Genomic DNA, 16,694 nt, shown 5'->3' on the forward strand with positions numbered 1-16,694 from the left:
AGACCCTGGCCTTGGATGTACAGTCAGAGAAAGAATTACCTGGGCCACGGGACCTAGGAATTCGTAACGTCTTAAAGCCTGTTGTTTATGCAAGCAAATAAAAAATATTAGCTTAAGTTTATCTCGTGGATCTGTGTTCTCGGGAAAGATTGAGCATTGATAGCATAATTCACATGACTCATGTCTCAGCGACAACAAACAACAGCTGGATGCTACGTGACCTCAGAGAGAAAATTTCAGCAACTGGTTTCTTAACAACAGCTTCTCGTAAGGAAATATTCTCTCGAATGATACTAAAGTCATTGTCAAGGAAGTTCACTGAAATGATGGTTCTCATCGCAGACCACATGCCACATGTTAATTGTTCAAGTCTAGTTTATGTACTGGATCTACAGATTAAAGTGGGATCCGAACCAAATGTTCCTCTATCTGGGATTGAATTCGGAAGCCTTTGATTACAAGTTGAAGACATAAATAACCATTACGCCATCGAAGAGGCTATGGAACGCCTTGAGAAAGGAATTTAGGTAAAAATGGCAAATGGCAACGGAAAAAATGGCAAAGTGAAAATGGAAAGCGGAAAAAATGACAAAGGGAAAAAATGGCAAAACGAAAAGATGGCAAGGGTAAAACTGGCAACGTTAGAAATGGCAAATAAAATATACATATTACGATTTTACATGAAAATTGAGAAATTATGTGTCTTGCATTTCACAGCATGAGCCCTGGCGTAGCTCGCTGTGTTAACCATTTCGCCAAGGAGGTCGGTTAGGAGTGGACATTATACCATATTTTGTGTGCGCAATTGGGACCTATCAATGAAATGACTAGTCATAATATATTATTAATATATTCATACCATAATATCACGTCATATTATTCGGCACGAAGTAGCAAAAGAGACATTTAATCTTTCACTTTGGCATTGAACTAATTCTACGACTTCAGGTTACTCACATCAATAAGATAAATTATGAAACAAATTAGAATGAATGTGGGATATTGACAGTTATTATGAATTATCTGACACAAGCAACATTAAGCAGCTTTGAGTATCGTCCTTGTTACAGGTGTTTGAGTATTTCGTCATAAATGTTATGTAATGGTCACTCGTCCGCGACAGGGGAGAAAAGTGATGTTACGTAACAAAAATAATAAAAATAAACATGATCGAAGAGTATTTATTTTATTTCTCACGAAATCTCCTACAAAACCTGGATATTAGTACACCGAGAACAGGAGAGCAATTTTCAGTTCGAGAAATCGAGAGACGGATACACTGTCAAGTCTTGTTTCTTTCTTGACATCTCCCTAATTGAGTTGTTCTGTTTGTTAGTCGCTTTGTATTGGCAATTATTTTAATTATTCTTCACCTGTAGGTAAACCTTTATCGACGATTTATGATGAAATAAGCAGATGAAAGGGCAAGAACAAGAAAGTCATGCCTGTCCGGGACTTCAACCCAGAACCTTACGTAACAAGATTTGAAATCCTGCAGAAGGCATCCGTGTTTCACTTGGCTTTCTCTACTTCTGTTATTTTATCATACATGTATAATTAAAATTGATCTGTGAAAATATGTTGCGATCCATACTTGTGTTGTTTAGATGCTACAGATGTGAACTCCAACCTGGAATAAATTATTATCTTTTGTTTCGTATGTGGTTGAAAATACTTTTTTTACACTGTGACAATATATTGTCTTAGTCTTTGTTTTGTGCACAGATAATCTAATCGGGACTGAACCTTCAGTTTAAAATGGGATACGAACTACAACGTGCCTCCACCGTGTATGTATCGACCCCGAGATCCCTTCATTACACGGTGACACGTTATCATTAAGCCATCTAGGATGCGCAGTGACAAAATGTTATTCACTCGATCTATACAATAATTTAAATCAACATTTACATTTTCCTTTTCTTCTATCTTTTTGTTAACCACTCTTATACAACTCTTTTTGCGTTTCCAAATTTCTTCTTGTTTCAGAATAAAATATATATTCTGTCTGTATAACCCCTTATCCCCCCGGTTGCAAATACAGAGGAAACTCACTATCGAGAATAGTTAATTTATAAATAACGTTACCATTAGGATACTATTCGAACGTTAACTGATATAACTGCACATGAAACAATACTTACAGACGCTAAAGAGATATCTATTCTTATATAGGTTGACAAAATAAAATTTACACAGCCCCACATAACAGAAACTGTACCGGTATATTCAAATGCAAATTCAGAGTGTTTAATATTCAATTGATCTATCAAACTGCTTATTATTTTGTCTGAATTTGCATTTGAATATACCGGTACAGTTTCTGTTATGTGGGGCTGTGTAAATTTTGTGCCATTTGGCTTCTTATATTGTGTAAACAATTTGAGAGACAGCTTATAAGAGCCATTTTGTGCATTTAGAATTGCCTGCACATCTGGATTTATACTGTTCAAAAAATTCTTAATGTCACATGTTGGCTCTGATACAAAACGGTGATCCCTTAATTGGCCATTAAAACTGCTATGGATGGGTTCATAGCGTGGCTGCTTTGCCGGTCCAGCATTAACAGGTGCTTCATGCTTCCTTTTCAGACCAGATGTAGATGGTTGAGTTGATGACTGTGCAGAGCAAGTACCTTTATGTTTATAAGTGAAGTATTCCATGCTATATTTTCTATGGCATTTAGGGCAAATTTTTGTGGGAGTTCTGCATTTGTCTGGATTACAATTCCTTTGATGCCTGGCCCAATTGGGGCTGGTTATATTCTTATTGCATTGATTACAATATTTTTGATTTGGCATTTTTGTTGTTGTTTATTATATACAATTTCTTGGGATTCAAATCAAAATTCTATGCTTAATAAAAAATATCAATTGGGTTCAGCAGTGTGATTTGTGTGTGTATATGTGTGTGTATGTGTGTTAATATTTTTGGCTTTGCTATTTATATAAAATTTCTTGGGGTTCAAATCAAAATTCTATGCTTAATAAAAAATATCAGTTGGGTTCAGTGCAGACAAAAAAACTGCATAGCTCTATGTCAATTAGTTCTTGAGATATTAATTATTTTGTATTTAGGAACCACTTTGGCCCCCCCTGCCAAAAATTGGCTTTTATTGCATCAGTGTATATTGTTTCTATGACCTTACTTGGGTTTTCCGCCAAATTATATGCTTCTAAGTCTCCTATACTTTGGTGGAGCCTGTTCAGGTTCTATCCCCCGCGATGTGGGTTCCACTGCCGATCCAGCAATGGTGAGGAATCTGCACTGTGCTCTGGCTTATATAGATTTATAGAGCCAATAGAAACCTTGCTTATTTAAACCAATCAGAAAACACCACATCATCACATTATGTCATAACCAATTAATCAGAAAACAACACATGCCTAATAATTTATTGCATAATATTACACAACATGATGCAATAGAAGTGTACCGGGAAGTAAATATGTATGGATGTGGGTGTGTGTGGGTGGGTGTGGGTGTGTATGTGGGTGGGTGTGGTGTGTATGTGAGTGGGTGTGGTCAAGGTCAAGGTCAAGGTCATCTCAAGGTCAAGGTCAAGGTCAAGGTTAAGGTCAAAATAATCGAAAAAATAATCGAAAAAATGGTCAAGGTCAAGGTCAAGGTCAAGGTCAAGATCATCTCAAGGTCAAGGTCAAGATCAGTGTGGGTGTATGTGGGTGTATGTGGGTGGGTGTGTGTGTGTGTGTTAATACGTTTGGCTTAGTTTTAGGTGTGGGCAAAAAAAATATCAAGAGGGGCATATTTTTAACAAGTTTATGGACAACAATCTGACAGAAGTGCCTTTTGCAAGTGTGGACAAATCAATCTGAGGGGGCTCATCGTTTCACAGGAACTTCCCGAGGGCATTTTTACAAAAATCTTGGATTAGACGGGGTTCCACACTTGAGCAAAAAGCTCATATGGGCATGTTGAGCTTGTTTTAAGTGTAGGCAAATCTGCCTGAGGGGGGGTCATCATTTCTCGCGCTGGTTGTATCCTCAATTACACTACTTTCTATGATGACCTATACTAAATTTTTGGTATGGGAGGACAGAGGACACCGAGACTCGACCAACACACACTAAACCCCAGACCTCTCTACGGCTACATGTTCGGAAGTTACGAGCGATCAAAGTTTTTGGGGGGTGCAAACACCCCTTGCCCTTGAACTCAGGACCACCAAACTTTGTCATACATACTTTACATCCCCAAAATCGACAAGATGTGGTGTTTGGGGAGATTTTTCGATTTATTTTTTCTCTATCTCTCACCGTTTTCGAGATATTTGCAATTCTTAACGCTGGTCTTGGAAAATTTTCGACAGAGGGGTCAACCATGATAACCTATGTTTATTTTGTTAGGAGATCAAAAAGAACACTGAGCCGATGCTAAGGCAAAAAACCTCATGTCTCTACGACTACATGTTCGAAAGTTACGAGTGATCAAAGTTTTGGGAGAGTGTGGAAGCACCCCTTGCCCTTGAACTCAGGACCACCAAACTTTGGCATACGTACTCTACATCCCCAAAATCGACAAAGCTTGGTGTTTGGGGAGATTTTTCGATTTATTTTCGCACTATCTCTCACCGTTTTCGAGATATTTGCAATTTTTAATGCTCGACTTGGAAAATTTTCGACAGAGGGGTCAACCATGATAACCTATGTTTATTTTGTTAGGAGCCGTTGCTAACGCATGTCTCTACGATGATCCTATCCATCCTTCAAAAAAAAATTCGGCAATTGGCCCACCCTTGAACTTTTAGGACCATCAAACTTTGGTACACGTACTCTACATCACCCAAATCGACAAGGGGTGGTGTTTGGAGAAATTTTTCGATTTATTTTTTCGCTATCTCTAACCGTTTTCGAGATATTCGCAATTTTAGCTCTGGACTTGGAAAATTTTCAGACCCTACGTTCATTTTTTGAATTTCCAGTCAGGGAGGACACGAACATGTCAATGCACAACCTTTGAAGTTACGAACGATCGGCAATTGGCCCACCCTTGACCTCCAAAATTTGGTACACGTACTCTACATCACCAAAATCGACAAGGGGGTCAACGAGGGAGATTTTTTCGATTTATTTTCGCGTTATCTCTTACATATGCTAACAGTACTTCGTTAGTTTCTTTTACCTTCCTTAAAGCATATTCTAAGGCAAAATTAAAAGAGCAAATGGAAATAATGCATCTTCTTCTTTTTTTAATCCATCATGAATTGTACATTTGTCAGACATATTAACAAGTTTCTTATTTATTCCAAACTCGACTAATTTATCTCTTTGGCATCTTTAACTTCAATCAAGTTAGGTTCTGGAACTATAGGTTCTGCTGTGCGTTTTTAATTTATTTCTGATTTATCTCCTGCATGAACATTTAAAACGTCATTAAAGTAGTTCTTCCATCTATTTAAAATAGTCAGCCATTTTTTTTCAAGTTTACTTTAGGTTGCCACCCCTTTCTCAATTCATTTGCACCTCTGATACTTTTATTTCAATTTCGTTAATTTTACTTTTCAAGTAATCTTCTAAACATGCTGTTCTTAACCACCTAAGTCTATTTTCTATTAGGTTATGCGAACCATGGCTTACTTTTTCTTGATTTATACTTTATTTAACTGCTGATTCTATTGCATTACGTACGTGCTCCCAATTCTTATTTACGTCTGTTTCATTTAAATCCTGCAAAATATCGAATCTATTTAATTCATATTTTTGGAGGTACGCAGAATGAAAACAAATGTACAATTGTATAGGTTGAGGTTCATTATTAGAAATTAGTTTCATTAATTTTCTTTAAAGTTCATTTTATGCCAGGGATTGTATTTTTTTATAGTTTGTGTAATGGCATGTGCTTTCATTAGGATTTTTTTAATTAAACGAAATAGGTTTGTTAAAAAAATAATCGTTGGTTTATATGATAATATTTCTTGTGAAGCATGTTTGTTGTCCGTGTTGAAGTTTCTTTTTTGTTTTAACAGGGTTGAGTTTTTCGAGAATATCGCGCATTCCATGTTTATAAGTAATTAAATTTTCAGTAGAAAGCGCATTCTTTATCGATGTTTCATGAGATTTGGTCTCCAATTAATTTCGATGAGGGATTAGGGTGTCCATGTTTGAGATCAGCCTTTCTTTGATTTCCACCGATTCGTAAAAAGCGCCCAATTCATACGAAGCAACAGAAAAAATATTGTGTGTGTGTGTGCAAATTTTGCCCATTGGTAAGGTGGAAGGGTGGTGAATAGTTTTTTTCCGTTGTTGGTGTAAAAAGCAGAAAAAAATATTCCGTCAATTTTTTTGTGTTCCGTGTTAGAAATGTCAATAATCGTTATTTTAAAAAAATATAGTTTCGATAGTGATTATTTTTTTGAAATGGATGTTTACAGTTTTTCATGTAGCAATTTCACACATCATTTTTTTTTCGAAGATGTTATGTTGTAGTTTTATGGGAGAAATATATTTTCACAGCCCGTAGTTTCCAGTGATTTTTCTTAGAGTTAGCGAAAGTGTGCTATCGAATTATACTCTTGGCGTGATGTGGCACGGAAGTAGATTGTTAGTGTGGAGGGCTGAAAAAAAGGAGACTGAGAGTGAAAACTAAATGTTTTGCATCCTTGAACTTGATGAATTGATAGATTTATTCGGAACATGCAGTTTTTATAGTGACGTGCACCTGGTATCAAAGATTGTAATGTATTTTTTTGGGTTATAAGTGTGTTATTCGAATACAAAACTGGATGCCCTTTCTCATTTTTGAACTGCACATTATTTGTAATCCAACCGATGATAATGCAAATGGGTGACATGATAGCAGAGAATAAAATGTTGCAAAAGTTGATCCGTTTATCACGATAGGGAACTCAAAATGTAAAATTTTCATTATCCTTCGCTTACAAATTTTCTCTTTTCTCCGATATCTATCTTGATCAATTATCTCCCTACCTCTTAGAAACATGTTCTCTACCTTTTTTAAATGTACAACAAAGGCAGTTGACTGTTGTTCGTCGCAGCAAGGGAATAATATTGCTCAAGCAAGGGCGTGGTGATTTAACATATACTCACAAAAACCAATCGTAAAAAATGTTAGTGTGTGTGTCAGTTTCCAAATTCAAGTACTAACAAATGAAAAATGAAATAATTCGGAAAATGTGTGTTACTTTTCTCTGTCTTCTGAAAGTTAATATATATACAAGGTAATAATTTTGTCCATGGATGCATAAAACTTCGTTCCTTTCATTGAAAGAGGTACATACATTAAGTGTGTTTAAAAAATAAAATCATGTTGCATTGAACAAAAAAATATAAGAACAACTTTGTTGCTTGTAGAATTGTTAATAAGAATATGAAACTAGATGAGAGAGAGATAGTTAATGTAAAAGGGAAGAATAAATAAGAGAATATATGTATAATATCGCGGAAACTAAAATTCTTATATTATAAATACGTAAAATCCTAAGAAGTTGGAAGTTTGTGTCTCCTAACAGATCTAAAGGACGATACAATAATATAACCAACTAACAATATAACGAAAATTCACATGGAAAAATCTTCTCCTCTTTACATCGCAACGACGAGGATGGTCAATTCCAATGTTGTTGAGCGATCGCACTAATTTTCTTTTTCTTTTTTTCCCTCCTATCAGACGAGAAAAAAAACTTTAGTTATCACATATTCCATTCATCCATGTTAATTAACCAAGAATATGCTGTTATTCGATAGGTTCTATTTTTTCCCATACACGTCCAGCGAAGAGGAAACAGGTGGTGGTCAACCATCGCACCAACATCAAGATCGTGTGCGAATTTCACAATGCACTGCCCCGACGACACCGTGTGCAGCGTCATACTGGTCACCGAGAAGTCCTTCGTCGAAGATGTGAAGAACAAAATGTGAAGAAACCTCTCCGAAATGAGAGGTGCGAACATTAGAAGTTTTTACAAAGGTCACACGATATGGAAAAACATGAGGAATGCAAGCAAAAAAAAACAACCTCTCGCAACATTTTAGGTTTACAAAGCTCACAATATAGAAACATGGACGATACATGCGTTTTTAGAAAGTTTCAATAATGGAGCGGAAACCTTAATGTTCCGAAGTGAGAGGTGCGAACATTAGATTTACAAAGGTCACGATATGGAAACATGAGAAAAACAACATTTAGGTTTACAAAGCTCACGATATAGACACATCGAAATGTTTAGAAAGTTACATTACTGGAGCGTGCGTCCTTGAAAGTACGAGTTTGACACTCACTTTTCAGAGTCTTTTTTTCGCTCTTTTAGTTCGTCAATGCAATGAAACAGCCGCGAAACGTAAAAAGAAACTGCGTTCGTGCACTAAAATGACAGGTTTTTGAAGGGTCCAATTTGGGATTGATCTCAAAGGCATATTTCTGCCCTACTCACCTACAGTTTAAATTGATTGATTCAGTTGGTGTCTTAAGTCCACTTTATGCACAGTAAGGATAATCGGGAGTGGACCTACAGTTTAAAGTATGATCCGAACCACTATGTGCCTAGACATTACTTCACTACTAGATATTTTCATGCTAAGATGTAGGAAGTGCTACATTTTCAGTGTGTGGAATTAAGAGTTATTTTGAATACGAAGGATCGGACAATGGAGTAGTGGGAAAAGGATCAACTCACATGTTTGATTTATGACCCCCCCCACACACATAGGATATCGGACGTGGTTTTTATAACCAAACATAACATAACATCTATGGATTGTGTTAAGAAAAACTGGAGCCTATATTCACATCCCTACGGAACTTGGAAGAAAGTCCACGTAGAGATTAGGAAGTTCTGTTCCGACAAAATCTGACGTATATTAAATAAAAAAAGCAAAGTGCTACCTTGTGCTTTGCACCAAGACATGAAGGTGTGTAAGGGGTGTGGAGTTAGGGCCCTACGCTTTATTGTTACGGCCGAAGGTGGTGATAATGTGATCAGAACCACGTCCCTGGCTGCCTTTACTCCCCACCCTGAGTTTCCTACAGGTACCCACTTTATACAACGCTAGGTGGGCGCTGGAGCCACTTGGACAGGTTGACAAAATTCCAATTCTCCCCAGTCGGGGATCTAACTCAGATCTCTCGCATGGTAATCAAACGCCCTAACGACAGAGCTACCGCGGCACGTATAGTATAGTAGATTTTTTTATCGTTTCGTTCAACGCTTTTAGGCGAATCATTTCCGGACATATAACGTGTAGCTCTTGTCGGTTCTGCGACTTGGTCCAAAAACAGGCGATATTCTGACGAACAACATTCTACCTGACAATTCACATGAGTTTCCTACATTTCTTGTGCCTGTTGGCTTTTGCATAAAAGACGAGTTGCTCTTGAGACAGACAAAATCATCCAATCACCTAAAGGTGAAATGTGTGCTGCCTACCTTTCCGGCATTATTTACTGCCATTAAAGTCTTATGGGGAAGAACTTATTTCCACGCCATCAAAAGGACGGACTATACTAGTGTGGACAGCACCTGGATGAAGGGCGTCAGTTATGCTGTTAATAGGTGAGCCATCTGTTGGGAGATATACTCGTGAACGAACGAGGAGGGAAGTAGTCTTGAGCACGTGCGAGTCACTGAGGCAGACTGTGACTCTTCCTGCCATCTGGAGAGTCGTGAACGAACGACTGGGAGGGAACTAAAGCTTTGTGCTGTGACTCATTGAACTGCCAGAAACAGTTGTGAACGAACGATTATCCTGGAGGTGCAAACATGTGCCGCATAGGGTGCATTTTGTTGACTCGCTCTCTCACATTTGTTACAATATTAAAATAAGCGATCGAATGAAACAAATAATATGTGGATACATGATATCACTAATAAAACGCTGACGTAAATATATAAGATTTCTGGGTATGCTGTCGCACTACAGAATTTGCATAAAATGCAAATTGAAAGAAGATTGATTGGTCGATTTGGTTTATTTTGCTTCGATATTCTGCCAATTGTGGCTAATCGCGTTAATTAAAATTAGAAATGATATGATGAAAATGATGAAGAGGGGCTCGCAAAGAACACCCATGCCGAGATTAAAACTTGGACCGCCTGAAAATAGATAAAAATACAAACATCCTCACTCATGAGACAGCTTCATGAAAACAAGTTTGTGCAATAAATTGTGTTTCCGTACACACACACACACACACACTCGTAATCGTAGTTTTGTTATTTTATGTTATATTCTCCAATTTCTATCTAATCGTGACGATAAGGATGAGATTGATGAGGGAACACTTGCAAAGAACGCTCTTGCCCAGGCCTAGACTAGAACATGAGAATTGTAGAAGCTCGACATAGCAGTCAGCTACACACACACAGAGAATAAATAAATATATTACATTAATTTCGAAGGAAAAGGGTTGTGTTCGTTCATTTTAGATAAATCCAAATTTACATCCCTTTCCCCTGTTCCTATCTTCAGTCATGTGCGCCGACATCCGTCGCGCTCCGACACCAGGGGTCCAGGGTTGGAATCTCGTCCTGGGCATGGATGTTCCTTGTGTGTGTCGCTACATCAATTTCATCATGTCATCACTCATCTTCATCTTCGCGACTATCCAAAACGTGGCAAAAATAACCCTGGTTAGATATGAATGTACACTTCTGTTCACAGAAAGTGGCACACTCGTTTTAGTTAAAGTCTAGCTTCGTCGCTTGAAGTAAAGCCGAAGTAAGTGTTCGGAGAGGAGTAGTGTTACTTACTATCAATCAATTTAACCATATGCAGGGAATTTTGCATCTCTCAGACTCAAAGAAAAGGGCTAATGGAAAGATTGCAGCGTAAATATTAATTATCTGGAATTTCCACGTCTACAATCAAAATAATGTAAATGTGAAATATTCCTGAAATTTATTTGAAAAAGAAACTCGTTTCTGACGTTCGTGACGAAGTAGTTATCACAATTCGTTAGAATGCGAGGGCCCCGGGTTCGAATCTTGCCTGAGCATGGGTGTTCTTCTTGATTCTCTCTTCATCATCGCGAGTAGCCGAAAATGGAAAAAAGCAACACTAAATTACGAAAAGGGAAAGACGCAACATGAATAAGCAAGACATGAAATAGTCCTGTTGCAATTCCTGAAAGTGATGCAATTTTTTTTTTTCGGAAATAGTGTTATCCTTGTTCAGAAGGCTAGAGGAATAAATAAACTCCTTCCCCATACACTTTTGCAAACAGAATCGCAAAGTTGGCATTATATTTGCGATGGGAAAAATAATAGAAATCCTAAAGGAAGAAGAGTTTATGTCACAGCCAGGAAGGGGACATGAGAGGATGTAACACCCCACATCAGTGGCTGTCAATGGTTGTCCTCTCATTTAACTTTAACAGTAAATGAAATGTTTGTAAAATAAAAATTGTCGGGCTTTACTTTTTTACACGTGCACGTTGGTTTCGTAATGGAGCACGAAAATAGAATTGTGACTCTCCTAAATCGTAAATTTCATACCGAATGAATGAATGCCTCCGTAGATTCCAGAATAATGACCCTTTATTATGTAATAAATAGTTTAAAATAATATAATTTATGTGCCGTTGGATAATGAAATTCGTCGTCACATAGCAGAATCCGCTATGTTGACGGAAAGTAGAGAACGGTAATCATTTATGGTTCGAAACACTAACCTTCCACAAGAGCACGATATCCCAACGGCTTCATTAATTTTCATGCACAAGCTTCACTTGTATTTTGTCAGCAATGTGTACAGCATATGAAACCTATCTGGTGAAGCGAATTGCTTTCAAATTAATGTAATTTGCCAGAATCGACATCAAAAGTTTCGAGCTGGACAGGAAAAGATGCAATCTTATGTATAAAATACTCGAATAGCTTAGTTTCTGCACAGTGGCTTGTGGTTAAAGGCCAGCTTTGAAGAGAGACACGGGGATTAAAACCTAGGATTTCTGATTACAAAGCTGGCCTTTAACCTTTATATTTGCATCATTTTCAGGAATTGCAACAGCACTATTTCTGTCTTGCTTGTTCTTATTGCGTTTTTTTCCTTTTCGTTATTGTGGCCGCGGTGGCTCAGACCAGTCCGTGCTTGGCCACGGGAGAGGCAGGTCGAAGCTAAGCAGTCGTGCGGGCTTAGATAACGCGTGACGCGGAAAACCGAGTGCGAGTGTCGAGCCAAGTGGAAAATAGGACTCTGATCGGTAATAGTATTTGACAATAGTTAACAAGAACAAAAAGGATAGAAATGGAACGTGAAAATACCATTTTGATAAATTTTGCATATGGAGCAGCAAAACCCAGTGCAATGGACGTGCATGAGTTCATTTACAGTAAGTTTAAACTCAGTATTGATGAAATTTTAGCAATACAAATACCGACAACTGCGCGAGGTGTTTATTTGAAATTAGTGCGACAACGTACTATGTTAAAATTGCTAGAACAGTACCCAGGTGAATTAGAATTTAAGTATGATAATGGGAACGTAGTGAAAGTAAAAATTAGCGACGCAAGTCGAACAGTGAAATACGTACGTGTATTTAATTTACCTATGGAAGTTGAATTAAGACAAGTGCACGGGAAATTCAGTGAATATGGAACAGTGGATGAAGTGACAGAAGAAATGTGGAGTGAAAAGTTTCGTTACCCCGTGCCCAGTGGCGTACGTACGGTAAAAATGTCATTAAAGAAGCCAATACCATCATTTGTAACTATTGGCAAATATAAGGCACACGTGATATATACGGGACAAACTCCAACGTGTGAGTTCTGTGGTTCGGATGAACATTTAAGATACAGTTGTAACCAGCGGCAAATGACTACCCTACGGGTCCCACCGAAAGTCAAGGCAACCTACAGTAAGGCAGCTTTGCCCAGTGAGACCGACATAGTAAGCTCAGAGGGTTTAGCTAGTGCATCAAATCAGAAGAAAAATGAGGTTACCTCACAAATGAAGCCAACCAGTAATAATGAGATGGGAAAACAAATAGGAAGAACACAAGAGGAGGGAGCAAATAAAAAAACGTCAGAACCTCAAGATAAAAAACACTGGAAGGAAGAAAAAGATTCAAGAGAATCAATGAAGAGTGAGAAGAAAAAGGAAGAATTCAAGGACACATCCCTCCCCCCCACTACCTTATCACCAGAGGAAACTGCATCCGTCACTAAATCACTGAGTGACAAACAAGAATCAGAAGAAGACAATGATCTCATTTCCACTTCTGGGAGTGAGAATAGTAATCAAATGAAGGTAAGTGAAACTAAGCTTAAACGAAAAACAAAAACAAAAAACTCTATAGAAAAACGGCGTTCTACCAGACGATTAGGAAATAACTTTTCAAATAGTGCTCCAATTATTGGATTAAATTCTCCAGTAGTGAAGATGGGGACTGGTAATCGAAGTAAAGAAAGCGAGAAGGCAGCTCAAGAACATAGTACTTAGAGTAATTTATTTATATGGAAAATATGTATTATACAAAAGTGTGGATTATTTTAATACTATTAATAGTATTATATAGGAATATGGAAACATCAGTAATACGAGTTGCAAATATAAATATAAATAATATACAAAATGAAACAAAGTTAAAATCACTACGTAGTTTCTTGCATCAAAAAAGTATAGATGTTGCGATGTTGCAAGAAGTAGGCCGAAATTCGCTAGAATGTAATCAAAATTACATAGAATATAATAATTATAATTCAAGTGGTACAGGAACTGCAATTTTAGTTCGTAAAGGATTATCATTTATCCAAGTACAAAAAGAATCCAGTGGAAGACTAATCATGGGGAAATTGGGAACCTTGACATTAATTAACGTTTATGCCCCGTCGGGATCAAGATACCGGAACGAAAGAAGTAATTTTTATACATATACAGTACCACAATACATTGCAGGTAGTGCAGGTTCAATGTATTTAGCAGGAGATTTTAATTGCGTATTATGTAATGTGGACCAAACACCGGGTTATAATTTTTCAAATGCTTTGCAAAAATTGGTGCACAACTTGCAGTTAAAGGACGTGTGGCAAGAAAAAAGAGGCAATGAACTCGGATACACATACGTCACTGCAACTAGTGCCTCGAGAATAGATAGGGGATATGTTTCAAGTGAACTAAAATCAAACATTACCTCTGTTCATATGGAACCGGTGATTTTTAGTGATCACCATGCTGTAATTACAACAATGAAATCACCGGTAAGGTTAACTAGAATAGGGAGGGGAACTTGGAAAATGAATACATCACATTTAATTGAAGAAGATTTTAGATTTGGCTTTGACAAACAGTGGGAAAAATGGACTAAGAGATCGTTATATGAACAAAATATTAATAGATGGTGGACAGAAATTTTTAAGCCAAATTTCCAAAGATATTGTAAACAATACTCCTGGGAAAAACAACACGAATGGTATAATAAATTTAATTTCCATTATGCAGTATTACACGACCTATATAAGAAAAAGAACAATGACCGTGACACGCAAACGAAAATTAAAAAAGTAAAAGCACAACTACTGCGCCTACAGGCAACAAAAGTAGAAGGAATCCGTATACACAGTGCGCTCCCCAATATAGATATTGAAGAAGAAATAAATTTAGTTCACGTAACAAATATATATCAGCGACAAAAACAGAGTCTGATAACAGAAATGCAGGATAATCATGGAGTGGGCCATAATGAGGGGAAACAAATACAACAAATAGTGTATAAATATTTGGAAAATAAATATTCAAACGCATATCAAAATAATGAGAAGGCTAGTCAATTTTTAGACAAATACATACCAATCCTGAAATCAGAAGAAATGGTTGGATTAAACCAACCATACACAAATGAAGAAGTGTATAAAGCAATAGTACAGGGGTACGGGGGACAGCACCTGGGGAAGATGGAATAGCGACTAATGCATATAAAGTTTTATGGCCAACAATGGGTAATACTTTAACAAAATGGGTTAATACAGTATTAAACAAAAATAATTTAGTAAATTATGAGACAACAGGAATAATAATTTTAATACCAAAAAATAGTCAACCCAAGGAGATGAAAGATTACAGACCAATAACTTTATTTAACACAGACTATAAAATACTGACTAGATGTGTAGCAAATCGATTAAAGTTGATTTTGACAAAACTGGCTACACCATATCAATATGGAGTAGTTGGAGAAAAAAAAATATACCATTTATTGACACTATTACGAGATGAAATAATAAAATCTCAAGATTCCCAACAAAATAAATACCTCGTAGCGATTGATTATTCACAGGCATTTGATAGAGTGGGACATAGTTTTTTGTTAAAAACAATACAAAAGATGGGTATTCATGGACAAATGTATGAAAATTTAAAAACATTAGTGACAAATATAAGCTTAAAGGCAAAAATCAATGGGTTTTTAACTAATAAATGCATAGTCAAAAGAGGACTTCCGCAAGGAAGCCCATTAAGCTTACCCCTTTTTGTAATGGCCTTGGCACCTTTCCTTCAACACTGTCGCACGACCGTAAATAATAACATTACAGGAACAGAATTTACGATTGGAGCTTATATCGACGATGTCACAGTCATATGTCAAAATCAGGCAGCGATTAAGAACTTAATGGAATGTATATGACAATATGAAATAGAATCTGGTGCCTTAGTGAATAAGACTAAAACGTGTTACTTAACATTAGGAAAACAACACGAACAGCCACCTGACGTGACGTTTAAAAAAGTGGATCAAGTTAAAATCCTAGGAGTGTTTTTTACAAATGACACTACAAAAAGCATAAAACTTAGTTATGATAATATATATCAGAATATTAATTATACCATACACAAATTTATACAACGACCCTTCACTTTATGTACGCGAGTCAAAATAGCAAATGTATATATCTTATCAAAACTGTGGTATGGAGCCCAAATTTGGCCATGTGATAATCGTAACTTAGCACGAATAAAGAAAAGTTTAAACCGGTTCCTTTGGGCAGGAAAAGTTTTCCGAGTGAATCAGCAGACACTTAGCTTACAAAAACAGCAAGGAGGAATGAGTTTGGTGGACGTTGGTAAAAAAACAAAAGCTTTGTTGAATCATCGATATTTTTCAATGATTCAATCTAAAGAAAATGTCGAGGACATTCCAGGGTATACATATATAAGAGATATTCCATTAGAAGCACCAGTGAATGAGATCAAAATTCCCACTTCCCAAAAAGTATATCGAGAAGCTATAATGGAATATTTATATGGACTTATAAAGAAAATAGACTATAATCAGCTAACAGTGAAAGATTTGTATAATCAATACCTTACTCAAAATATGGATACGCCGCACATAGTGAAGAAACACCCACAATATAATTGGAACAGAATTTTTACCAATATCTCGGCAAAATACTTATCCAATAGACAATGCAGTCAATGGTACCAAGTTGTTCACGAACTAATTGATAATAAAGCAAAACGACATCGGTTGGGGTTTAGTTCAGACCCTAATTGTGAGCAGTGTTTATTAGAAGATACAATAGCACACAGGATGACGTACTGTGGAAAGGCAAAACAAGACTGGCCGGTACTCCAAAAAATGATAGCACATATAAGTCGATCATCAGTTCAGTGTATTACTCCGAAAGTAATAATTTTTCCGGAATTTAATTTTTTCCCTGCTACAAAGCATCGAGCGATACAGTGGATTATAGGTACGTACATGATATATATTTTTTTCAA

This window comes from Lepisma saccharinum, chromosome 2, assembly GCF_977018435.1.
Source record: "Lepisma saccharinum chromosome 2, izLepSacc3.1, whole genome shotgun sequence".
Classification (NCBI taxonomy): domain Eukaryota; kingdom Metazoa; phylum Arthropoda; class Insecta; order Zygentoma; family Lepismatidae; genus Lepisma; species Lepisma saccharinum.